This window comes from Xiphophorus hellerii, chromosome 8, assembly GCF_003331165.1.
Source record: "Xiphophorus hellerii strain 12219 chromosome 8, Xiphophorus_hellerii-4.1, whole genome shotgun sequence".
NCBI classification, from domain to species: Eukaryota; Metazoa; Chordata; class Actinopteri; order Cyprinodontiformes; family Poeciliidae; genus Xiphophorus; species Xiphophorus hellerii.
In genome coordinates this window covers 2838448-2864941 of record NC_045679.1, presented here as the reverse complement: position 1 = coordinate 2864941, position 26494 = coordinate 2838448, and the positions used below count along the sequence as shown (strand labels likewise).

Below are 26494 nucleotides of genomic sequence, written 5' to 3'. Positions count from 1 at the left end.
TTATATTCCATATTGAGATTATCTAGACCTTTAATCTGGATTAACTGATTCTAATCTAACTTTCATAATTGTTAATTTCACCTCATTTATTATTGTCTCTATTGCTACATATTCTAGATCAGTTCTTCTACTTGTTTCTCTGAACATAGATCATCTTTTCTAGATGTTGCTCATCTTTCTGTTCCTTTCTTCCTCTCACTGAAACATTTTGTCATGTCTCTTCAATACCAACAATATCACTTTTATGATGTCATTTATCTTCATATTTTTAACTTCCTGTCCATCAGCCAATCAGCTTCTTGTATTTCCTCAGTAGATCCATCAGTGGAAGCCCCGCCCAGCCCATGATGCTCCTGGTTTGTGAAGACAGAGAGACAAACTGAACTCTGATAGGAAACAGTTTCAAACTGATTTTCTCTCTCCAACCTCTTGGTTCCACATGGAGCTATATTTGGCCCCCTGCTGCTCTGACTACCATGTCATTGTGGTTCCAGTAGATGGGTCGGTTTCCCAGGTTCATTCAGCACCATGTGAAAGATTCCTACAGTTTTAATGGGCGGCTGTTTGCAAAGTTACACAAATAAAATTACCAGAGATAATTTGAGCTATTAAACTGTCATAACAGACAAACGGGGTTCAAAATGTTTTCCATTCATTTATAAATAAAATGGTTGTAAACTAGATATTTAATTATCAAACTAAATATTTATCATCAAACTAAATGTTTCCCAGCAGACTGACTAAAGACATTTCTCCCTCTCCCTCCTCTATCAGACCTTCTCTGCTCCTGCAGCAGGTTCCTCCATACCTGAGAGCTTCCAGTCTCCAGTGTGGATCCTTCAGTCCAGCCGACAGCAGCTTCACTCCTGAGTCTCCTGGATGATTGTAGCTCAGGTCCAACTCTTTCAGATGGGAGGGGTTGGAGGTCAGAGCTGAGGCCAGAGAAGCACAGCCTTCCTCTGAGACCAAACAGCCTGATAAGCTGCAGACACACAATTCATCACATGATGAGAATATGAGAACATTGAGGTAGAACCCAAAGTCTGAACTGGTTATTTTCACGAGAAGAAAACACTCAAGAAACTGGTGCTCAACATATTACAAATATGAAATATTAATAAAACTGTATTTCCTTTTGTAGGTAATGAAAAATCAACATTTCTCGCATGATGGTTGAGAAAGATCTGCAATAATGATCCTTTGTTTAACTAGGATGCAACAATCTGTCAAGTACCAGAGTTACACTATCAGTCGAAGCCTGACCTCCACTTTTCTTAATAACTCTCTTTTTGGTTCTTTCTGCCTGGAGTAAATGAAAATTAGCCATTATTATGTGTTGAGATTTAGCATGGTTAACCATGTCACAGTCAGACATTTATTATTATAACAAATAATAATTACATCATCTTTGAAAGCAGGTAAATAATAGAAAACTGGTTTCACCAGGATTGAGAACATTTTACCTGAGAGTTTCCAGGTTGCAGTTTGGACTCTTCAGTCCAGCAGAGAGAAGCTTCACTCCTGAATCCTGCAGGTTGTTGTTACTCAGGTCCAGTTCTCTGAGACTGGAGGACTGGGAGCTGAGAACTGAGGACAGAGCTTCACAGCTTCTCTCTGAGAGGTTACAGTCACTCAGTCTGAGGAGACAGAGAGAAAAATCTATTATTAATCCATCAAATGTATGTTACTTTCCAGTCAACAATATTCTTCTTGGACTGATTGAAGAATAGGTCATATTTTTCAAGACTTTATGATATCTTTATTTTGAACTGGTTTATTCTATAGTTGGGACTTTAGCCTTGAAGAACTGAACTACAGGCAACAAGGAGGCTGGCAAGAGAACTATTAAAATCTACAATGAACTGCATTAATTCAGTGACAGTTTCAATAGAAAGAAGAGAATTTCTACTGCTTCAACATGTAACATCATGAATAGAGCCGGTCTCTCTTTTACTCATCACCCGCTAGCAGCAGACTAGGAAACAATATATCAATAAATAATCAGTAAATACCAGTAGATGGTTTGGTTTCCTAGGTACATTAAGCATCATGTGAAAGAATCCTACTGTTTTAATGGGCTGCTGTTGGCAAAGTTGTACAGTTCATTTAATGCCAAAGTTTGTTCTGCAAAATAAGTGCATGAATTTCCCTCCTTAATTCTTCATAACACATGATATTTATGAATTAATTAGAGGTGTGCTGATTGATCGGCCACCGATCATAATCGGCCGATTTCCATGAAAAAGTGTATGATCGATGATCACCAAAACCGATCCCATTTATCTCACTTCTCAGCCTGCAGCTCATCTCCTCTTTCCTTCACACTGCGCTGCAACAAATCCTGTCGTGTTGAACAATAAAGCTCTGAGACTGAATGGGGAAGTTTTTGTGTTGCAGTGGAAAATTACCTCGTTAGTGAAGCGCGTTAAAATGCATCGACACAATGAATTTAATATGACATTTAAAAAACAAGAACTTGACGGAGTTTGGCTACATCGAGGCTCAATGCAGGAACAAAATGACATCCAGAGCAGCAGGTAAAGCAGGTAAAGCAGCTCAACTATCAACACTCACCAGGATCAGCATCACGGTGAGAAAGCTAAACAAATAACCAGAAAAATAATTCAAGTCTTTGAGCTGGAGGTGAAAGACGTTGGTTCTGCTCTCGCTGTTGAATCACCGCTATTTTCTACTGGTAGTAATATTTCACAGACGTAGCGCCGCTCAACCTCCACCTGCAGTGAATCTCACACTGTTAAAGCTGCAGCAGGAAACGGAAACAACAATGACAACAACAAAATTCACATATTAAAGCTATACCCAAACGAGAGATAATTTATGAAAAATAAATAAATAATCTATCTTCTTTACCTCCTCCTGTGTTCTGCAGAATTACTCCGCTCAGTCAGAACCAGCCAATCAGAACCAGCCTTCTTCTGTTGCGTTATATGGCAGTTTACAAACTTTGTGCATTACCGCCATCAACTTAACGGACATGTAACTACAGAAATTAATTTTTTACTATACATCTTCAAATAAAATAAATAAATGAATAAAAATAAATTACTAAATTATATTCATACTTATACACTCACACACACACATAATACTAAATCCTCTCAGCTAATTTTGTATCTTTTAAATATTTAATAAGTGCTTGAATTATGTAATGTGATCAATGCTTCAATAATAAATTATCCATAATTACTGAATTCCCCTTTACCGTTTCCAGTTCTTTCCTCTCTTTTGTATATTTCCTACAATAAATCAACACATTGTTCTACTCCTTCTGTTTCCCCGCAATAACAACAATCACCTGATGGATGTTTCCCTATTATTTTTAAGCAACTATTTAAACTAGTAAGCTCAACCCTCAACCTGTTTATCCATATTTCCTCTCTCCTATTAATTATGCTATTATTTATTATGATCAACTCCGTCTGTATTTTATGTAAATGCCTTCCTCTTTCTTCTAAATTCCATCTCTCCTGCCATATATTATTTATTTTATCTTTAATAATTACTTTTATTTCTGCTCTACTTAGTGGGATATCATATTCAATTTCTCTTGCCTTAACTGCTTCTTTAGCCAACTTATCTACTTTTTCATTACCTAGAATCCCTTTATGTGCTGGAATCCATGTGAATTGAATATTTATCTTTTGTTGCTTTATATATCAAATAACTAACTTCATCTTGCTATCAGATTTCCCACTTATAATACTGGTTAAGCAAGACATTGAATCTAAACAGATAACTACCTTACTGGGCTTCACCTCCAGCAGCCATTGCAAAGCCAAAATAATTGCCAACATTTTTGCTGAAAAAGTTGATAAATTATCCGTTGTTCTTTTTATAAATTTTTTGTTTCGGAACATAAACTGCTACTCCTGTTTTACAATTTTCCTCTTTTGATGCATCTGTATATATTTGTGTCATATTTTCATACATTATTCCTAAATACTGCTGAATAATTTGATACAAACCTCCAAAGGACTGCTCTATTTTTTTGGTTTCTAAATTTACTATTGACAATTCAAATAACCATGGAGCAATTTTAGATTTAATTACAGTTTTACTGTCATGATCTGTGTTTTTCTGTGTGTTTATTTTGAGTTTCCTGTGTGTCTGAGTCTCCGTGTTGTCCTGCCTCCCTTTGATTAGTTCCCAGGTGTGTTTCGTTCCCTGATTACCTCCTGTGTATTTAGTGTGTGTCTGTGTCTTTGTCGGGTCCTCGTCTCATTTTGGCTTCTGTTCTGCTGTGTGTCGGGTTAGTCCATTCGTGCTCTCTGTTGCTACCTGTGTTGAGCCTCAGCTTCCGCTCAGCAGTGCTGCCGGGGATTTGGACTGTTTGTGTAGCAGTATTCATCATTAAATCTCCATTTCTCATTTATACCTGGGTCTACCATGTCTGCCTCACCACCTCATGACATTTACAGCATGCTATATTATTTATCCCCAACTGATCTGCATAAATATTTCCTTCCCATCCAAAACTCCTAATGTTATGGCCATACTCCCAACATTCTCTGAATATCTGTTTAGTAGGTGATTTTCCTCATGTCCTTGTAATTGTAACCAATAATTTGCTCAGAGTTTCATCTGCCTTAAGTCCAGAGGCATTTCTCCAGTTATCACCTGAAGAGCAGGAATTGGAGACGTTCTTAAAGCACCACAACATTTCCTGAGGGCTTTAGCTTGGATTCTATCTAAATCTAATAAAGAAGTTGCAGCTGACTTATAAATAATACATCCAGAGTCCAACACAGATTGAATTAAAACATCATACAATCTTTTCACAGATGTGCTTGTCGCCCCCAATCATTCCCTGGCCAACATCTCAAAATATTAATGCCTCTTTTACATTTATCAATTATCTTTTGTATATGTATCTTAAATGAAAATTTTACATCAAACCATACTCCTAGGTACCTTACAATATTTACCTGCTTCAATTTATGCCCATATAATCTAAGATCTACTGTAGGATTAACCCTTTTCCTTGACAAACATATTACTTGCGTCTCAACAGACAAATGAAACCCCCAGTCATGTGACCATCTTTCAACCTTATTAATTGCTGATTGCATTCTATTTTTAAAATTACTAATATTGCCTCCTCTCACCCATAATGCCCCATCATCTGCATATAATGCTTCACTGATTCTAAAATCTATGGTATAAAAAATAGCATTAATCATTATATTAAAAAGCAATGGACTACATACACTACCTTGTGGAGTTCCATTTTGTATGGCATAAATATTTGAATAATTTACCACAACTCTTACTTCTATTGTTCTATTCTTTAAAAAGTCCTTAATCTAATTAAACATCTTCCCTTTTATTCCCATTTTATCCATCTTAATTAATAAACCTTCCTTCCAAAGCATATCATATGTTTTTTCAATATCAAAAAATGTAGCTAAGAGAATTTCTTTATTTACCTGAGCCTTTCTTATTTCATTTTCTAAACAAACAATTGGATCACCAGTTGTCCGTCCACTCCTAAAACCACTCTGATAAGGAGATAAAAGACCTCTTTTTTCCATTTCATAAATTAATCTCTTAGTTATCATTCTCTCCATCAATTTACATAAATTAGATGTAAGCGCTACAGGCCTATAACTTTTTACCTCCACTTTATCCTTACCTGGCTTTACTATTGGTACAACTGAATGTTTCCAAATAGAGGGCAATTCACCTTGTTTCCATATTTTATTGTATAACTTTAAAACTACTCCTTTAGCAACATCTGATAACTGTTCAATCATCTTATAGCATCTTTACCTGAAGATGTATTCTTAACTCCAATCAAAGCTCTTCATTTCAAACAATGTAAAATCTTTATCTAAAACACCTCCATCTATCTCTTTCCTATTTATGTCCAGCATCACACACATGAAGTAAAGAGGTCTGGTCATATGAACTTTCACACTGGATACATGAAATTGATATAGCTTAAACACATTATTATTATATTTTAAAACTTTCAGCAGCTGCCAAAAGTCAAAACAATTCATTTAAAGCTTCTAGAAGTTAAAATAAATGTCTGGGAACAATTTTAGCCGGTGGGATTAAACCACAGTAATAATATGATTTATTTAACTGTCATAAGAGACAGAAGTGATTTCAGGATGTCAAGTTATATTTTCACCATGTTATTCATTCATTTATAAATAAAATGGTTGCAGACTAGATATTTAATTATCAAACTACACATTCAACTTCATACTAAATGTTTTTCAGCAGACTGACTAAAGACATTTCTCCCTCTCCCTCCTCTATCAGACCTTCTCTGCTCCTGCAGCAGGTTCCTCCATACCTGAGAGCTTCCAGTCTCCAGTGTGGATCCTTCAGTCCAGCCGACAGCAGCTTCACTCCTGAGTCTCCTGGATGATTGTAGCTCAGGTCCAACTCTTTCAGATGGGAGGGGTTGGAGGTCAGAGCTGAGGCCAGAGAAGCACAGCCTTCCTCTGAGACCAAACAGCCTGATAAGCTGCAGACACACAATTCATCACATGATGGGAATATGAGAACATTGAGGTAGAACCCAAAGTCTGAACTGGTTGTTTTCACAAGAGGAAAACACCCGAGAAACTGGTGCTCAACATATTAATAATATGAAATATTAATAAAACTGTATTTCCTTTTGTAGGTAATGAAAATCAACATTTCCCGCATGATGGTTGAGAAAGTCTGACAACTGCTGTTTGGAAAGATCTGCAGTAATGATCCTTTGTTTAACTAGGATGCAACAATCTGTCAAGTACCAGAGTTACACTAACAGTTGAAGCCTGACTTCCACTTTTCTTAATAACTCTCTTTTTGGTTCTTTCTGCCTGGAGTAAATGAAAATTAGCCATTATTATGTGTTGAGATTTAGCATGGTTAACCATGTCACAGTCAGATATTTATTATTATAACAAATAATAATTACATCATCTTTGAAAGCAGGTAAATAACATAAATCTGGTTTCACCAGGATTGAGAACATTTTACCTGAGAGTTTCCAGGTTGCAGTTTGGACTCTTCAGTCCAGCAGAGAGAAGCTTCACTCCTGAATCCTGCAGCTTGTTGTTACTCAGGTCCAGTTCTCTGAGACTGGAGGACTGGGAGCTGAGAACTGAGGACAGAGCTTCACAGCTTCTCTCTGAGAGGTTACAGCCACTCAGTCTGAGGAGACACAGAGAAAAATCTATTATTAATCCATCAAATGTATGTGTTACTTTCCAGTCAACAATATTCTTCATGGACTGATTTTAGAATAGCTCATATTTTTCAAAACTTTATACATTTATTTTGAACTGGTTTATTCTATAGTTGGGACTTTAGCCTTGAAGAACTGAACTACAGGCAACAAGGAGGCTGGCAAGAGAACTATTAAAATCTACAATGAACTGCATTAATTCAGTGACAGTTTCAATAGAAAGAAGAGAATTTCTACTGCTTCAACATGTAACATCATGAATAGAGCCGGTCTCTCTTTTACTCATCACCCTCTAGCAGCAGACTAGGAAACAATATACCAATAAATAATCAGTAAATACCAGTAGATGGTTTGGTTTCCTAGGTACATTAAGCATCATGTGAAAGAATCCTACTGTTTTAATGGGCTGCTGTTTGCAAAGTTGTACAGTTCATTTAATGCCAAAGTTTTTTCTGCAAAATAAGTGCATGAATTTCCCTCCTTAAGCCTCCATAACACACGATATTTATTAATTAATTAGAGGTGTGCTGATTGATCGGCCACTGATCATAATTGGCCAATTTCCGTGAAAAAGTGAATGATCGCCGATCACGGTCTCCTGTTGCTGATCACCAAAAATTTATCCCATTTATCTCACTTCTCAGCCTGCAGCTCATCTCCTCTTTCCTTCACACTGCGCTGCAACAAATCCTGTCGTGTTGAACTATAAAGCTCTGAGACTGAATGGGGAAGTTTTCGTGTTGCAGTGGAAAATTACCTCGTTAGTGAAGCGCGTTAAAATGCATCGACACAATGAATTTAATATGACATTTAAAAAACAAGAACTTGATGGAGTTTGGCTACATCGAGGCTCAATGCAGGAACAAAATGACATCCAGAGCAGCAGGTAAAGCAGGTAAAGCAGGTAAAGCAGCTCAACTACCAACACTCACCTGGATCAGCATCACGGTGAGAAAGCTAAACAAATAACCAGAAAAATAATTCAAGTCTTTGTGCTGGAGGTGAAAGACTTTGGTTCTGCTCTCGCTGTTGAACCGCCGCTATTCACTACTAGTAGTAATATTTCACAGACGTAGCGCCGCTCAACCTCCACCTGCAGTGAATCTCACACTGCTTAAAGCTGCAGCAGGAAACGGAAACAACAATGACAACAACAAAAATAATTCACATATTAAAACTTTCCCTATGCCCAAACGAGAGATAATTTATGAAAAAACAAATAAATAATAATTGATCTCCTCTCCTTCCTCCTGTGTTCTGCAGAATTACTCCGCTCAGTCAGAACCAGCATTAATCAGCTAGCTGCTCTCAGGAAGTTTGGATTCAGTACCTCGGGATTGTTTATTTTGATGCAACCTGCATTTGACTTTGAATGAATGTTTCCCTCTTTTACTAGACATTATTTGATATAATAAGTGTTATTAGATTTATTTACTGTTAAATGTTGTTTAACTGGTTGCAGGTTTTTCACTTGTTCTTTTGACTGAGTAGCTGCTGTATTGTACCTGCAAGTATGTTGCATGTTTATGTTAATTAGGTTAATTTATTACCAGATACTTTTTTAATTTTGCCAGATCACATAGAATCATTTATAACTAAAGCAAAAAAATAAACAACCAATTCAGGTGATCGGCAAAGATCGACCTAATGGGTGATCGGTATCGGCAGCAATAAACCTGATTGGAGCATCTGTAGAATGCTCCAATCATTCTACGGATGATAAAATTTATTAATAAAATAAATTTTAGAATTTATTTCTAAAATTTGTCGTCCCTTGTAGAATGGACGAGAAAGTTTTTTATCATTTTTGGTTATTTTTAATAACCAAAAATTTTATTTTGTTCATGTTAGTGAAAATGTTGGTTTTATGCTGAGCAACAATTGTTCCCAATGGAAAACTGCATAGTCTGAATTATACAAATATGGCCTATTTATACATATAAAGAAATAAGAAAAATTATGACATGCACAACCTATTATAACAAAGGTGTCATTGTCTCAATTTGCCGAGTGACCTTTGACCTCATTTGGTCATTTCATCAATGGGGCAAGGTCAGGTGAAAATGTTAGAATGAATAAATGTGAATCTTGGAGAACATTTTCCCTGTTCCACCAGACCAAGAACTACACCTTTGTTCTGTCCTAAACTAGTTTCAGGCGTGGCATCATCTTGTAGCTTCATTCAGTGCAAAGACCCACTTTGTGGAAAGGATCAGGTTTTGGGAGGTGATTTGGGGAGGGGTTCAACTGTGGGAATGACAGTGATGTAGAAAACATCACTTTGAGGTTCCTTCAGGTCTAGAAGAGCTAAAATATCTGATGGTTTTAAGCTGTGAGGAAACAAGGCATATAGAATAAACAGCAAACCAATGGACACCTAGCATATTGCTGTCTATGTATTATGCTAGATGCAACAATTGTTGCTATACTTACATTCACTCTTTTTATGATCAAAAGATGAATGAAGGGATACAATTTTCTTTATATATCAGTAGAAGACACTTGAAAGAACATATGTTCAAAATATTTTGTTCATATTTGTTTATTTAAATATTTAACTGACTTCCTCTTGTACAGGTTTGTGACAAACATTTATGTCCAGCGTCACACACAGGAAGTAAAGAGTCTGGTCATGTGACCTTTCACACTGGAAACAGGAAATTGATATAGCTCAGAGCAGACGCATTATTATTTTATTTTAAAACTGCCAAAAGTCAAAACAATACATTTAAAGCTTCGAGAAGTTAGAAAAAATGTCTGGCAACAATTTTTGCCGGTGGGATTAAAATACAGTAATAATTTGATTTATTTAACTGTCATAAGAGACAGAAGCAGTTTCAGAATGTGAAGTTATATTTTCACCATGTTATTCATTCATTTATCAATACTGCAGTTTCAGACAAAATATTTCAACTGGAAACTAACTAGCTTCAAACTAAATGTTTTCCAGCAGACTGACTAAAGACATTTCTCCCTCTTCCTCCTCTATCAGACCTTCTCTGCTCCTGCAGCAGGTTCCTCCATACCTGAGAGCTTCCAGTCTCCAGTGTGGATCCTTCAGTCCAGCCGACAGCAGCTTCACTCCTGATTCTCCTGGATGATTGTAGCTCAGGTCCAACTCTTTCAGATGGGAGGGGTTGGAGGTCAGAGCTGAGGCCAGAGAAGCACAGCCTTCCTCTGAGACCAAACAGCCTGATAAGCTGCAGACACACAATTCATCACATGATGAGAATATGAGAACATTGAGGTAGAACCCAAAGTCTGAACTGGTTGTTTTCACAAGAGGAAAACACACAAGAAGCTGGTGCTTAACCTTTTAATAATATGAAATATTAATAAAACTGTATTTCCTTTTGTAGGTAATTAAAATCAACATTTCCCGCATGATGGTTGAGAAAGTCTGACAACTGCTGGTTGGAAAGATCTGCAGTAATGATCCTTTGTTCAAGTAGGATGCAACAATCTGTCAAGTACCAGAGTTACACTAACAGTCGAAGCCTGACCTCAACTTTTCTTAATAACTCTCTTTTTGGTTCTTTCAGCCTGGAGTAAATGAAAATTAGCCATTATTTGTCATGTTCTGTGTTTTTCTGTGCATTTATTTAGAGTTTTCTGTGTCCCTGAGTCTTCGAGTTGTTCTGCCCTCCCTTTGATTACTCCCAGGTGTTTCTCATTCCCTGATTACCTCCTGTGTATTTAGTGTCACCTGTGTGTCTGTGTCAGGTCCTTGTCTAATGTGCGCTCAGTCCTTCGTGTGTTCATTCGTAAAATCAGTTGCTACCGGCGTTGAGCCTTGGCTTCCCCTCAGTCGCGCTGCCTGTGTTTTTGGACTGTTTTGACGTTTGTTTATCATTAAATCAACCATTAACCATCTCATCCTGGGTCTGCTGCGTCTGCCTCACCACCACTACATGACATTATGTGTTGAGATTTAGCATGGTTAACCATGTCACAGTCAGATATTTATTATTATAACAAATAATAATTACATCATCTTTGAAAGCAGGTAAACAACAGAAATCTGGTTTCACCAGGATTGAGAACATTTTACCTGAGAGTTTCCAGGTTGCAGTTTGGACTCTTCAGTCCAGCAGAGAGAAGCTTCACTCCTGAATCCTGCAGGTTGTTGTTACTCAGGTCCAGTTCTCTGAGACTGGAGGACTGGGAGCTGAGAACTGAGGACAGAGCTTCACAGCTTCTCTCTGAGAGGTTACAGTCACTCAGTCTGAGGAGACAGAGAGAAAAATCTGTTATTAATCCATCAAATGTATGTGTTTCTTTAAAGTCTATTTTCTTTTTGGGTTGATTTTAGAATAGGTCATATTATTTAAAACTTTATGATATCTTTATTTTGAACTGGTTTATTCTATAGTTGGGACTTTAGCCTTGAAGAACTGAACTACAGGCAACAAGGAGGCTGGCAAGAGAACTATTAAAATCTACAATGAACTGCATTAATTCAGTGACAGTTTCAATAGAAAGAAGAGAATTTCTACTGCTTCAACATGTAACATCATGAATAGAGCCGGTCTCTCTTTTACTCATCACCCGCTAGCAGCAGACTAGGAAACAATATACCGATAAATAATCAGTAAATACCAGTAGATGGTTTGGTTTCCTAGGTACATTAAGCATCATGTGAAAGAATCCTACTGTTTTAATGGGCTGCTGTTTGCAAAGTTGTACAGTTCATTTAATCCCAAAGTTTGTTCTGCAAAATAAGTGCATGAATTTCCCTCCTTATTTTTCCCTAACACATATTTATGAATTAATTATGGGTGGGCCGATTGTTCGGCCACTAATCATAATCGGCCGATTTCCATGAAAAAGTGTATGATCGATGATCACCAAAACCGATCCCATTTATCTCACTTCTCAGCCTGCAGCTCATCTCCTCTTTCCTTCACACTGCGCTGCAACAAATCCTGTCGTGTTGAACAATAAAGCTCTGAGACTGAATGGGGAAGTTTTCGTGTTGCAGTGGAAAATTACCTCGGGAGTGAAGCTCGTTAAAATGCATCGACACAATGAATTTAACATGACATTTAAAAAACAAGAACTTGATGGAGTTTGGCTACATCGAGGCTCAATGCAGGAACAAAATGACATCCAGAGCAGCAGGTAAAGCAGGTAAAGCAGCTCAACTACCAACACTCACCTGGATCAGCATCACTGTGAGAAAGTTAAACAAATAACCAGAAAAATAATTCAAGTCTTTGTGCTGGAGGTGAAAGACTTTGGTTCTGCTCTCGCTGTTGAACCGCCGCTATTCACTACTAGTAGTAATATTTCACAGACGTAGCGCCGCTCAACCTCCACCTGCAGTGAATCTCACACTGCTTAAAGCTGCAGCAGGAAACGGAAACAACAATGACAACAACAAAAATAATTCACATATTAAAGCTTTCCCTATGCCCAAACGAGAGATAATTTATGAAAAAACAAATAAATAATAATTGATCTCCTCTCCCTCCTCCTGTGTTCTGCAGAATTAATCCGCTCAGTCAGAACCAGCATTAATCAGCTAGCTGCTCTCAGGAAGTTTGGATTTAGTAACTTAGGATTGTTTATTTTGATGCAACCTGCATTTGACTTTGAATGAATGTTTCCCTCTTTTACTAGACATTATTTTATATAATAAGTGTTATTAGATTTATTTACTGTTAAATGTTGTTTAACTGGTTGCAGGTTTTTCACTTGTTCTTTTGACTGAGTAGCTGCTGTATTGTGCCTGCAAGTATGTTGCATGTTTATGTTAATTAGGTTAATTTATAACCAGATAATTTTTTAATTTTGCCAGATCACATAGTATCATTTATAACTATAAAATAAACAACCAATTCAGGTGATTGGCAGAGATCGACCTCATGGCTGATCGGTATCAGAATTGGCAGCAATAAACCTGATCGGAGCATCTGTAGAATTAATACATTTTATTTTGGTTATGTTGCTGAAAATGTTGGTTATATACTCAGCAACAATTGTTGCCAATGGAAAACTGCATAGTCTGAATTACACAAATATATCCTATTTATACATATAAAAAATAAGAAAAATTATGACATGCAAAACCCATTATAACAAAGAATGGTTACAAGAGTGTTCAGAAATATTCTAGATACATAAAGATTCAATTCCACATCCTGCAGATGTCATTGTCTCAATTTGCAGAGTGACCTTTGACCTCATTTGGTCATTTCATCAATGGGGCAAGGTCAGGTGAAAATGTTAGAATGAATAAATGTGAATCTTGGAGAACATTTTCCCTGTTCCACCAGACCAAGAACTACACCTTTGTTCTGTCCTAAACTAGTTTCAGGCGTGGCATCATCTTGTAGCTTCATTCAGTGCAAAGACCCACTTTGTGGAAAGGATCAGGTTTTGGGAGGTGATTTGGGGAGGGGTTCAACTGTGGGAATGACAATGATGTAGAAAACATCATTTTGAGGTTCCTTCAGGTCTAGAAGAGCTAAAATATCTGATGGTTTTAAGCTGTGAGGAAACAAGGCATATAGAATAGCAAACCAATGGACACCTAGCATAGTGCTGTCTATGTATTATGCTAGAGGCAACAATTGTTGCTATACTTACATTCACTCTTCTTATGATCAAGAGATGAATGAAGGGATACAATTTTCTTTATATATCAGTAGAAGACACTTGAAAGAACATATGTTCAAAATATTTTGTTCATATTTGTTTATTTAAATATTTAACTGACTTCCTCTTGTACAGGTTTGTGACAAACATTTATGTCCAGCGTCACACACAGGAAGTAAAGAGTCTGGTCATGTGACCTTTCACACTGGATACAGGAAATTGATATTGTAAGAGCAAACACATTTTTATTTTATTTTAAAACTTTAAGCAGCTGCCAAAAGTCAAAAGAATTTATTTTACAGCTTCTAGAAGTTAGAAAAAATGTTTGGCCACAATTTTTGCCGGTGGGATTAAAATACAGTAATAATTTGATTTATTTAACTGTCATAAGAGACAGAAGCAGTTTCAGAATGTGAAGTTATATTTTCACCATGTTATTCATTCATTTGTCAATACTGCAGTTTCAGACAAAATATTTCAACACATTTAGCTTGAAACTAAATGTTTCCCAGCAGACTGACTAAAGACATTTCTCCCTCTTCCTCCTCTATCAGACCTTATCTGCTCCTGCAGCAGGTTCCTCCATACCTGAGAGCTTCCAGTCTCCAGTGTGGATCCTTCAGTCCAGCCGACAGCAGCTTCACTCCTGATTCTCCTGGATGATTGTAGCTCAGGTCCAACTCTTTCAGATGGGAGGGGTTGGAGGTCAGAGCTGAGGCCAGAGAAGCACAGCCTTCCTCTGAGACCAAACAGCCTGATAAGCTGCAGACACACAGTTCATCACATGATGAGAATATGAGAACATTGAGGTAGAGACCAAGGTCTGAACTATTTATTTTCACGGGAGGCAAACTCTCAAGAAATTATATTAATTATGATATTAATATCATAAAATGGTAATAAAACTTTATTTCATTCTGTAAATAATAAAAATCAACATTTATCACTTGTAGAAGGGACGAGAAAGTCTAACAACCGGTTGGAGGAAGAATCTGCAATAATGTTTCCTTGTGTACCTAGGATTCAGTAATCTGTCAAGGATCCAGTGTGACACTAACAGTTAAAGCCTGATCCCAACCTTTCTAAATACCTCTCTTTTTGGTTCTTTCAGCCTTGAGTAAATGAAAACCAGCTGAGTTTATGTGTCAAGACTTAGCATGATGAGCCTCATCACAGTCAGACATTTTTAATTTTAATCCTCTACTATTGAAATAACATTTACATCATCTATAGCAGCAGGTAATGGACAGAAAACTGGTTTCACCAGGATTGAGAACATTTTACCTGAGAGTTTCCAGGTTGCAGTTTGGACTCTTCAGTCCAGCAGAGAGAAGCTTCACTCCTGAATCCTGCAGGTTGTTGATACTCAGGTCCAGTTCTCTGAGACTGGAGGACTGGGAGCTGAGAACTGAGGACAGAGCTTCACAGCTTCTCTCTGAGAGGTTACAGTCACTCAATCTGAGGAGACAGGGAGAAAAATATTAAATATTTCTTCAAAATTTATGCTTTTTGTTCCAGTCAGTTATATTCTTTTTGCACAGATTGAAGAATTACAATATTTTCCACATCTTTATGATACATGTATTGTGAACTGGTTTATACTATAGTTGGGCCTCCCGCCTTAAAAGACTGCAACACAGCAGCCAGTAAAGACGCTGGCAAGAGAAACAATTTCTATAATGAACTGCATTAATCCTGTGTCAGCTTCAATAGAAAAAAATATTTCTGCTGCTGAGCATTATGAATAGTCACCTATGATAGCTGCTCTCTCTTTTACTTATCATCTCCTAGTGGCCAATATTGAGGAGACAATGCACGAGTAAACAAACTGATAAAGCATGACTCAATATTTATCTCATCATTGACAGATTTTTATCAAAAATAAATGCAGTAACAATCTGTATCCTTACAGAGCTTTGTTGGAGGCTTTAACCACTGGCAGCAGCCTCAGAAGAACCTTCTCTGAAGCAGAATATTTCTTCAGGTCAAACACATCCAGATATTTTCCTGATGACACTAAGATGAAACCCAGAGCTGACCACTGAGCAGGAGACAGTTTATCTGTGGAGAGACGTCCTGAACTCAGAGACTGTTGGATTTCCTCCACTAGAGAACGATCATTCAGTTCATTCAGACAGTGGAACAGATTGATGCTTTTCTCTGCAGACACATTCTCACTGATCATCTTCTTGATGTATTGAATTGTTTCCTGATTGGTCTGTGAGCTACTTCCTGTCTGTGTCAGTAGACCATGTAGGAGTCTCTGATTGGTCTGCAGTGAAATTCCCAGGACGAAGCGGAGGAACAAGTCCAGGTGTCCATTTGGACTCTGTAAGGCCTGGTCAACAGCTCTCTGATGGAGAGAAATTATTTTAGGTTTATTAAATAATAAAAACTTCTTAGGTGTTTGTGTTTCTTCCATCAGGTTGACACCAGAGTTGATGAATTTCAGATGAACATGAAGAGCAGCCAGAAACTCCTGAACACTCAGATGGATGAAGCAGAACACCTTGTCCTGGTACAGACCTCTCTCCTCTTTAAAGATCTGTGTGAACACTCCTGAGTACACTGAGGCTGCTCTGATATTGATGCCACACTCTGTCAGGTCTGATTCATAGAAGATCAGGTTTCCTTTCTGCAGCTGATCAAAAGCCAGTTTTCCCAGAGACTCAATCATCTTCCTGCTCTCTGGACTCCAGTGTGGATCTGTTTCAGCTCCTCCATCATACTTGACCTTCTTCACTTTGGTTTGAACCACCAGGAAGTGGATGTACATCTCAGTCAGGGTGCTGGGCAGCTCTCCTCCCTCTCTGGTCTCCAACACATCCTCCAGAACTGTAGCAGTGATCCAGCAGAAGACTGGGATGTGACACATGATGTTAAGGGTTTGTGATGTCTTCATGTGGGAGATGATCCTGCTGGCCTGCTCCTCATCTCTGAATCTCTTCCTGAAGTACTCCTCCTTCTGTGGGTCATTGAACCCTCTGACCTCTGTTACCATGCCAACACACTGAGGAGAGATCTGACTGGCTGCTGCAGGTCGTGTGGTTATCCAGAGGAGAGCAGAGGGAAGCAGTTTCCCCCTGATGAGGTTTGTCAGCAGAACGTCCACTGAGGTGGACTCTGTAGCATCAGTCAGGATCTCCTTGTTGTGGAAGTCCAGCGGAAGTCGACTCTCATCCAGACCATCAAAGATGAACAGAACCTGGAAGTGTTCAAAGCTGCAGATTTCTTTGGTTTCACTAAAGAAGTGATGAACAAGTTCCACCAAACTGAACTTTTTCTCTTTCAGCATATTCAGCTCTCTGAACGTGAATGGAAATATGAACTGGATGTTCTGGTGGGCTTTGTCTTCAGCCCAGTCCAGAGTGAACTTCTGTGTTAAGACTGTTTTCCCAATGCCAGCCACTCCCTTTGTCATCACTGTTCTGATTGGTTGATCTCTTCCAGGTGGAACTTTAAAGATGTCGTCTTGTCTGATTGTTGTTTCTGGTCTGTGTGGTTTCCTGGATGCTGTTTCAATCTGTCTGACCTCATGTTCATCATTGACCTCTCCAGTCCCTCCCTCTGTGATGTAGAGCTCTGTGTAGATCTGGTTCAGAAGGGTTGGACTTCCTGCTTTAGCAATCCCCTCAAACACAGACTGGAACTTCTTCTTCAGACCAGATTTAAGTTTATGTTGACAAACTGCAGCAAGATGTTCTAAATAAACATAAAAAATAAAATCAGGAACGAATAAAAATCATATTCTGAAGAGGTTAGAGTAAATTTGATTCCATCTCTTCATACATCAGTAAATGTGTGATTTATCCATCAGGTTAAATCTTTGTAGAAATCCTCTTACTGCTCTGCAGACGGTCAGCCAGCTCCTCCTGCTTCATCCTCCTCAGGACGTTCAGTGTGATCTTCATCAGTGCCTCTCTGCTGCTCCTCCTCTGTTCTTCTTCCTCACCTCCCAACACCTCATCCTCTTTCTGACTCTCTGAGCATTCTGGGTAATCTGGACTCAGAACCTTCTTTATCTTCTTCAGCTCATTCTTCACAAAAGTGACAATGTTGTCCTCCAGCAGCTGGAACAGAATATTAGATGAAGGAAACATCAGAGTGAAATTATGGAGCCAAACACCAGATGGATGTTGGACAGACTGACAGTCCTCTGCTCTACAAAGTGCAGCATGAAGATGACTTTGAACAGAACTCATGGAATAGTAGTTATTTTTTCATTTACAGACCATCAATATAGAGTCCAGCTGTGTTTGTTGCTGCTGGGCAGATGGACCCTTGGGAACCTCTGAGCTCTGCTGGTCCACTCTGTGGAGGAACCAGGGACAATTAGGAAGTCAGGAAATATTCATCCAGCAGTATTCACAGAGTAAATCACCAAGAGTTTCACTCTAAAAATACTTGAAGCAGAAAATCAGAGAATCACATGAACACAAGACAAAGGAGTTAGAAAGAGGAAAATGAATTACAGCAGGGGTGTCAAACTCCAGTCCTCAAGGGCCGGTATCCTGCAACTTTTAGATGTGCCTCTGCTGCACCACACCTTAACGGAATAATTAGGTCATTAAGGCTCCGGAGAACTGATCTACACAGGAGGTAATTAAGTCAATTCATTCCAGTGTTTTGTAGCTGTGGCACCTCTCAAAACTGCAGGACACCAGCCCTTGAGGACTGGAGATTTCACACCTGTGAATTACAGTAACACCAGAATCACTCAGTAGACGTAAAAAAAAGTTGATGTTACACTTCAAACAGTCGACACTGTCAGCAGATCTGATGCTGGTGGAGACAGTTTCCCAGAGCTTGGGGACAGTGGAAATGAAGGCTCTGTCCACACAGGTCTTCAGGACAATGTGGGACATCCATCAGGTTCTGATGACTAGATCTGAGTTGATGTGGACATGAAGGAGGACTGAGCACTTTGAGCTGCTTTTAATATTAAGGGTGTTTTATAAAGAAAATTGATTGATTCATTGAAATATGTGGGTGTACGCCAATGTGCGGTCCTCCCTTGGGTGTTATGAGAGTTTTTAAAATGTATCCTGGAAATCCTGTTGAGAATAAATAATTCTGTGTTTTCCTCTCTCTTTTAGGTATTTGCATACTTGTATATACAAAATGCACACACAGAGTACACGCATGCAAATCTAAGGTTAAAGGAAATGACATACTAAGGAATGCCCTATCTGGGGGGTAATTTAGATAGATAGAGAGATAGATAGGTGGGTAGGTAGGTATAACTGGGAACATCTGAGTTCATACTGGTTCAGTTTCCACACTTACAGCAATTAGAAACATCTCACCTCTCTGATGGTGGAGATCCAGCAGATTTAAAGTCAAGGATATAACCCTTTGACCTGTTGCTCTTAAAGGACACACAGCTGGGTTCTGGTTCTGATTCTGGTTCTGGTTTGCGTCTCTGATGGATCCTGACAGAAACATGATGATTAAAACTTAATCTGTTCAGTCTGGATGAAGCAGCAAAGAGGAGCAGCAACAGCTTCATCACCACGTCTGTTCTGGCCTGATATAGTGAACGCTGTGTGAAAAGGGCTGTGGACAGTTAGAGATGGTGACCTCACCTCTGACCTTTGCTCTGGCTCTCATCTTCCCCACACAGAGTGGTTTTAGAGGGAGGGACTCCCTCCTCTCTGTCCTCACACTGATCCATGCTGCTGAATTCACATCAGCTCACACACACTTTCTACCTTCACCTGCAGAGGAAACACACATCATTCATCTGCACATCAACTCTGATCATCCTTTACATCATTAGAGCTGGAAAAAGATCAGCTGCTCCTCCTCTGATTGGCTCTTCTTCTCTGCTTCATATCAGTATCAGGTGAATGCAGTCAGACAGCAGAGAGGCAGAGGAAGCTGCCATCAGCTGCTGCACTTCTACTATCAGTCCACTAGATGGAGACATGGAGCAACATTTACATTCACTGATTCAACCTGAACAACAGGAAGTATCTTAGTTCGTTAATTATTAATCTCAACAAGTGGATTATCAGCACCGTCAAAGATTAATTATTCAATAATATGACTGTACTGAACACATTTCTATATTAATATTTTATTATAATAATAATCATAATAATATATATATTTTTATTTTGAAAGGATGCAGCAGGAAGCTGTTCTGGCCAAAATTTTATTCCTGGAAATAAAATCATGAAGCAGGTTGTTCAGAGAAAACAAAGAACCATCAGCTGTTCGTCATGTTGTTTGATTTCAGTTCATTTGTAATCTAATGATCCTGCAGATTAACTTTCAAACAGCAGAGATAAAACTTTGAGCTGAAATCAGAAGTGAAGCTGTTCTCCAAACATCAGAGATTACACAGAAATATGAAAGTTCCTGAAGACAAAGTCCAAATAGAAAACATAAACTTACAGTTTGTTCAAATGATCTAAAGAGTTGATGAAGAAAATCTGAACAACAAATAGAAACAACAACCGGACTGGAGTCGCACTTTAGCTAGTGAATTCAAATCGAAAGTAAATGTGACGGATGTTGCGTAACTGATGACGTCACAGGTCACCTGGGTTGTAGTGTTTTATTTCAGAGCAACAGAACCAGGAAGTAGAAGGACTGCGGTGAAATCAGAGGCAGGTTGATAAAGTTTTCATGAGGATGTTTTGAGGATATACTTAGTTTTGACCATGACTGTAGTAATTATTATAAAAAAATTAACTGGCCTTCTTAAAGAAGCCATAAAGTTGTGTATTTCTTTGTGCGACCGTTAGATGGAGCTGTTTTTCAACTTCTAACTTTGAAATTAAATGTTTGAAAAAGGAGCAATTGCCTCTAATTTCCACCAGGGGGCAACAGATCATTCCGGATCATTGGATTGGATCTGGGATTCCGGGATAAATAACCAAAAAAAACGGAGTAAATAAAGATCATAATTTAGACTCTATTTGATAAAAACATGAATTCTGTTTTCAAATAAGTCACTTTAAGAGTTTATATGTTTATAAAGTTCCTTTATGAAGGAAATTTTCCCCTCTACAGTATTTTTAAACAAAGGTGGTTTCCTTTTGGGTTTCTTAGCCTGTTGAGTAATTTCTGGTTTTAGGTCATTACAAATCCACTGAGGTCACAAAACACCTGGAACTGAGTAACAAAACAACAACAATAACAACAACAACAAAGTGTTATTACAGGTTTAGTTATCAATCATATTATCATAAAATGATGAAATCCAGAATGAGAAATTAAAAATAGTTAGGATTTTTTTTCATGTTTTGCTTTCTTATGTATTTTTCTGATTTTATTTGGGAGGAATATAATGTTTTTTAGGTTTTAAGAAAAAAAATTGTAAAATATTAGAAAATCAAAGTAAAATTTGTAGAAAATTTTGAAAAAAACAATTGCAGACTTTGAAAAGATCTGGGAAAACTAGCTGCCAAAGCTCAAAAGGTTCGATCTAATTTTAGTTTGACTGATATTTTTAATCAATCTTGTCATGTCTGCAGACTTCCTGTCTTTGCAGATGAATTCATTGAAACTAATCAAGTACTGTAAACATTTTTACAGTGATATTTTCTGTTACTTTCTGACTCCTATATATGCAGATGCTTTGACCTTTGAATGAACCGCCAGGAAGCGAAGGAAAAACTGAGTCAGGTGTAAAAATGGAAGCAGCTGCATTTAGAGTTGCATGGTTTAGTGTTTTTATTTGGTTCTGATGTCGTGTTTGAAGGTCAGCGCAGTGGGTGGGGGGAGGACAGGTTTATGTGAGGATGTGTTTGTGGTTCTGAGTGTTTCCATGTTCACAGGAGGACGAAACGCAGCAGAGGCAGCATCCTGCAGGCTGCACTGAGAGAAAATCCCAATGTTTGTTTGCAATAATCCTGCAAGTGGATGAAACGATTAATCTGATTAATCGCAATTAATCGATTCTTGAAATAACTGTCACCTGAAAAACAACACAATCAGAGCTGCAATTAAGCCAAAACTGTACAAAATAAAGATACATTTTGCATTTACCCAGTTCTAATTCTAGATGAACATTAAAAATCACATATTACACTGTAAAAACACAAAATCTTACCTATTATTTTAGTCCAGTTTCTTATTAGCACACCAACTAACTTTTCAGCAAGATATAGGAATTGGTTTTAGGTCAATGATTCTTTGAAATTGATTAAAAAAAAATTATTTTACTTGTTTATTGACAGATTATTTCAAGTATAACATCAGAAAAATGTTGTTATACATAAAATAATTTGCCAATTGAACTAGAACATTTTAATGAATGTTAACAAATTATTGACTTAAAATAATCTCCTACATCTTGCTAAAAAGTTACTTGTAAGTTAGTTTTGTCTTATTTTAAGAGCACTAAGAAGAAACTAAACTAAAAATAACTGCAGTGTAAATATCTTTTTATTTTTATTGGATTACTGTGTGGTGTTGTCTTTTTATTATGTAAAGCACTTCTGATTGATACTTTATTGATTGGTCACAATATGTAATAAGCACTATCATTTTCTGTGACCACAGATATGGCAAAGTGAGGTGTAAAGCTGCAGCAGCGCCTCCTGTGGTCACAGAATGTGGTGCAACAGGTGTTGGAGTTCAACAACAACAATTTATTACCAGCATCTCATCCTGAGATCTTCTTCTGGAGAAAAAAGCAGCTTTAAACACTCATATCTGCAGAAAAAGACAATTTCAGAGTAAACTGAGCAGTCAGACGTTCCCGCCTGCAGGTTTCTCTTTGTGTTCGTGTGATAATTTATTAAAGGGGATGTTGCTGTTTCCCCTGCAGTGTCAGTGTGAGGCAGCTGGCCCACGTGTAGCTTCGCCCACGCTTCTCGCAGAGAGGAACACGCGGAGCTATTATTGTCTGTGACAGGAAGCGGCTGAACCGCAGCAGCAAACAGCCGATTGTCGCTGCGACTCTTCTTCTCTGACTCACGTCTTCCTCTCTCATGGTCGCCGCTTTTCGTCGCAGGAACTTTCAGTTTTCAGAAAAGATTTGTTTTCTCTCCTCAGTGCATTCCTGTTTTCACGCTTTAATTCTTGCAGATCGTTTACTGTACTTTAAAGTTTTGGTTGCAGTTTCAGGATAAACTTTGCATCTTCGAGACGTTTTCGACTCTCATGGTTGCAGTTTGTCTAGTAACTGGTTACATTTACTGGAGTAACTTTTTGGAAAAAAATGACTTTTAGGAGTTTTTTTACTATGCTGTACTTTGAGTACTTTTATTATGAAGTATCTATTCTTACTTGAATAAAATTTCTGGATTCTCTCACCAGTCAGAGACACACCTGCAGTTTTTTTTAAAGTTTCATGAGTTTGTTTTTATTGAAATAAATTGATTTGGAAATTTTTTCTTTTGCCTGACTGTTATTCTTTTTGTTTCTTTTTGTTGGTTCTTAAAATACCAAAATTTCCACTTAACTTTATATTTTGGTCCGTCTGATGATGTAATTTTTAATTATTAAATGATCGATAATTTCATCGGTTGCTCAGTACTTGAGCAGATTTATTACCAAATTTCTTTTTACTATTGAATAATTTCTTGGACGATTACATTTTACTTTTACTTGAGTAAAAATACATGGAAGTATTTCTACTTTTACTTGAATGTAAATGTTGGACAACTTTTCCTGCTCTGCATGTTTGTTCTAAGGAGCCGAAAGTTGAGAAAAGAAAATCTGAAGGTTCAACTTTCTTCTTTCTTTCTTTCACTCAACAACTGCAGATTTATCTGAAATTTATTGGAATTTTTTAATGATAAACCAACAAAAAGTCGTGCATGTTTGTATCAAATGGTTCATGGTTTTAATTTTTATTAATAATAATAAATATCTGAAATGTGTGGGGGGAGCATTAACAAAATCCAGAGCTGGATTTGTGGAGGAACTGAAAAATGTTGCACATCTGCAAACCTTCCAAAATCTGTTTCCAACGGTGGGAAAACTTAGACAAATTGATTCTCAGCAACATTTAAAATGTCTATTTCTTTACCTCCCTGAGCTCAGTGCTTAAATTAGATTTGCTGGTTAATGCATTGCATTTATAGCTAGTTTATGTTTAGCAGTGAGGACGTGTAGGTGTTAGTGCACACATCATCGACTAAACATGCTAAACAATGTGAAAACTACATATGTGCATCTTTGTACATGCAAACATTTTAATGTAAAGTTTTATCCACTAAGAACATTAAAAGTGTAGTAGAGACATTTAACAAAACTGAGATGGCCAGCATGCTAATGCTAACCTGACTCTGCTATTGCTGTCCTCTACTAGCTAGTGCTAACCTATGAAGCTAATTATTAGGATTTTCAGGCTCAATGAAATTGTCACGTTGTGGTATTTTCTCTGAGTTTAAGCATTTGAGATATTGATGAAATATTTTTAAAAGTTTTAAACACTTAACAGAAAATATCTCAAAGTCCAGAGTGTTTTGATAAACAACGTAAATCTTGTTTGGACCTTTTTGACTCTCCTTGCCAGTAAATAATCTTTTATTTGCTAAAAAAAAAAAATTCCTCCTAAAAGACTAATTTAGGAGTTTAGTAGCTTTATTTTCACAAAGTGTAACCTGAATGTTTTCATGAAAAGAATTAACAGCTAATATCTGACTTAACAGTCTTGTCAAAGACCATTGAACAAGCATAAAAAATTAATGTACTCCTTATTTTCTGATGCTTTCCAGTCAGATTTCTGATCATTTCATCAGAAACTTTGTCTTGGTTTTATGTCCAGCTCAGATTAATACATCAGATTTTAAGACATGTAACCTGATGACACATGATCACCTTCTGTTGAGTCAGAACCAGTTTACGGCAAATAAAACAGAAATTATAGCTTTGTTTCCTGAAAATGCAAAGCTTTAGATCAGCACTCATAAAAATACTGCATAATGTGTAAAAACGACTGGTGCAATCAACGACTCAGAGATAAATCTGGACAATGACACAATGTGTTTCTAAAGATCCTTAGCATCACTTTAAAATAAAACATTTCTCATGGAAACAGGAAACAGCTCAGAGTTTCACATCATCCTGCACAGAAATTATGTTTCCTTTAAATCAGGTTTTCATGCAGTTCATTTGATATGTGACACAGACATATGGGTGCATTCACACCAGGCCTGTTTAGTCCACTTTAATAAAACTCCAGTTCATTTTTATAGAAAGTCCTAAAAAGTGAACTCTGGTCCTACAAACCTCTGTTTGGGTTCGGTTGGAGTTAAATCTGGTACAAATGGAAGTGGATTGGAGATCGTTCCAAAAGCAGGAGGTGGAGTGCAGCGCAAGGCATTCTGGGTAAATACAACCAAAAGCACTAGCCTAGCGCTAGCGGGAGATTTGGCTCATGATCTCCAGCCAAAGACAAAAGAGAAATCCTCCACTAAAATCTGACGCCTCTTCATTTGTTTACATTTTGTGTGGCTGTTGGTGCAGCGCCCCCACAGGCAAGGAGGAGAACAGGTTTTTGAAGGGTTTGGTTCGTTAGACAGTAGCTGCGTTTAGCTAATCTGGAGCTAACGAAGAAATGGGTTGTGTGGATTTTAGCCAAAGACAAAAGAGAAAAACTCCAACCACTAAAATGTGACGCCGCTCCGTTTTTGTTTTAATTCGGTGAAGAAGGAAGTTGTCTTCTTCAGAGGTTTTTGTGTCGGTTCCTTCAGTGGTTCCTGGTGCTGCGCCCCCACAGGCGAAGAGGGGAACAGGTTGCTCAAAGGGTTTGGATTGTTTGACTCAGAGCAGAGAGAAAGAGAACCAGCTGAAAATGTAACAAATGTTGCAGTTTTGAATTTCATCCAGTTTGTTCATTCTGGAAACCTGAGAAATCAGGGCTGAAAACATTACAGTTTCAAATTATATTTCAACATCAGATTGAAATATTATATATTTTTCAAACTTTAATTTAGTTTTTTAATCTAAATTTCTCTTAATTTTTACTTAGAGAACTTTGAATTATCTTATGAATGGATGAATAGAGGATGAAAACCTGCTGCTTTAGTTTTAAACATGTTGGAGAAAAGATTTATTAGAGGAGTAAAAATAACTCTATTTTATACAGTGTTTCATGGTGTAGTTATTTATTGTTTGTACATCCCCTCTGATGTAATTTGGTAACAAACAGTAACCAGGCGTCAGTGACATTCTGCCAGTTCGGTTCGGTTTGCTGCAGATGAAGCATCATGGGTACAGTTCACACCACTTCCTTCCTGCTTCTGCATTCAGGACTTCTCACTTTTTGTTGTTTGAAGTTATTTAGTTAAAAATCCCTGTGTGGGAGTGACCCGGCATGAATAAAAAGCACCAATTTGCATGTTGCAGTTTTCTTCAGAAGTAGGGGGAAAAGTGGAAGAGGTGTGTAGGTGTGTGTGCAAAACACGAAGTGGGCAGGAAGGGAGGCGGGAGAGACGCTGAGGGCAGACGGGGACTGAAACTATCACACTTTTTTTAGCTAGTTTTCGAAAAATGGTGGGTGGACGGATATTTTAAGGATCAAATTAAAATGTGTGTCTTGAGATTTCTTTCTATTTATGTTTATTTACTCATGGAACATTTTGGTGTACGTGCGCTCAACATGTACAAAGGGTTTGACTTTCACTCATACCAACTGAAAACTTCCTCCACTTTGAGGATTTCTAAATAAAGCAAATAGCTGAAAATGTCAGAGTGATCAGAATATTGGAGATCCAAAAA

The 26494-nt window shown here is 37.7% G+C and overlaps 1 protein-coding gene and 1 long non-coding RNA gene across 2 annotated transcripts in view; both read left to right on the top strand.

Annotated features, from left to right (window-relative positions):
* Positions 1-26494, top strand: part of LOC116724487 (NLR family CARD domain-containing protein 3-like) — a 638369-nt gene that overhangs the window by 396511 nt on the left and 215364 nt on the right. The gene's annotated exons all lie outside the window — the stretch shown is intronic.
* Positions 7960-13720, top strand: LOC116724706 (uncharacterized). The gene is made up of 2 exons (XR_004340260.1): positions 7960-8096; positions 12332-13720. It is a non-coding gene; the product is annotated as an uncharacterized LOC116724706 (long non-coding RNA).